This window comes from Symphalangus syndactylus, chromosome 9 (genome assembly GCF_028878055.3).
Source record: "Symphalangus syndactylus isolate Jambi chromosome 9, NHGRI_mSymSyn1-v2.1_pri, whole genome shotgun sequence".
NCBI classification, from domain to species: Eukaryota; Metazoa; Chordata; class Mammalia; order Primates; family Hylobatidae; genus Symphalangus; species Symphalangus syndactylus.
The window spans coordinates 45,064,905-45,066,219 of record NC_072431.2 but is presented as its reverse complement, the minus strand read 5'-3'; the positions used below and the strand labels follow the sequence as shown (position 1 = coordinate 45,066,219).

Below are 1,315 nucleotides of genomic sequence, written 5' to 3'. Positions count from 1 at the left end.
TGTGGTGGCTGACATCATAATCCCAGTTCTCTGGGAAGCTGAGATGGGAGGATTTTTCAGGGCCAGGTGTTCAAGACCAGCCTGGCCAACATAGGCAGACCCCCAACTCCACAAAAAATAAAAAAATAATTAGCCAGGCGTGGTGGTGCATGCCTGTAATCCTAGCTACTCAAGAGGCTGAGGTGGGAGGATCACTTGAGCCTGGGAGTTTGAGGTTGCAGTGAGCTATGATTGCACCACTGTACTCCAAACTGAATGACAGAGGGAGATTCCATCTTTAAAAAACAAAAACAAAAAACCTAGAAAGTCAAGGAACAATTCAGCATAGTTAGGAGAGAGGACCTATATTCCATAAATAAACTATTCGCCAAAGTTAACATCCTGGACCAGGTGTGGTGGTTCATGCCTGTAATCCCGACATTTTGGGAGGTTGAGGCAGGAGGATCCCTTGAGGCCAGGAGTTTGACACCAGCTTGGGTCAACACAGTGAGACACCAGCTAATAAAAAAATTAGCCAGGCGTGTTGAGGCAGAGGATCCCTTGAACCCAGGAATTTGAGGCTACAGTGAGCTATGATTGTGCCACTGCACTCCAGCCTGGGCAACAGAGCAATATCCCATCCCAAAAAGAAGAAAAAAGGAAGGCTTATAGATGATAAAAGTAATTGACAGCCACTTTTTAAAAATTAACTTTTTGCTTTTATTTATGTATTTTTCTTCCATTTCAGATGGGGAGTGTGTGACACCATAACAAAGTTTAAGGGCAGCACATCTCACACATGTGGGTGAATACTCAGTCATCATGCTTATAAACTACAGAAGGATCTGAATGAGTTTCTAGAATAATTCCTAGTCTAAAGGTTTGTAGTTCTATTTTCATGACTATTTTAGGAGCTAGAAGCATTAAATGTAATTAATGATTGTGAAGAGTTGCAGACACAGGCATAACACAAAGCAAGGAGGACACAAAACCTCAGGGAGGCAATAACATACTTTTATTTTCACATTCAATCCTATAAATATCATTGCAAAATCTATATATTTGTTTTGGCACATAATATTTTTACTAATCATCTTAGCTTTGTGAATTTTCTGATTTGCTCTTTTTAAAAAAGATAACTGTATTTTTTTCTAGAGACGGGGTCTTGCTGTATTGCCTGGGTTGATCTTGAACTCCTAGGCTCAAGCAACCCTCCCATCTCACCTAAATAAGATACCCTGATAGGAGCTTCCAGGCTTAACTTTGGTTGAACAATTAACACATTTGTCTTTATTTTTTAGTTTTGCTCATGTATGGCAAAGTGCTGCATTACAAA

At 40.2% G+C, this 1,315-nt stretch overlaps 1 non-coding gene across 1 annotated transcript; it reads right to left on the bottom strand.

Moving 5' to 3' along the window:
• Positions 1 to 721: 721 nt before the first annotated feature.
• LOC129490932 (small nucleolar RNA U13) lies at positions 722 to 824 on the bottom strand. The gene has a single exon (XR_008660399.1). It is a non-coding gene; the product is annotated as a small nucleolar RNA U13 (small nucleolar RNA).
• Positions 825 to 1,315: the final 491 nt, after the last annotated feature.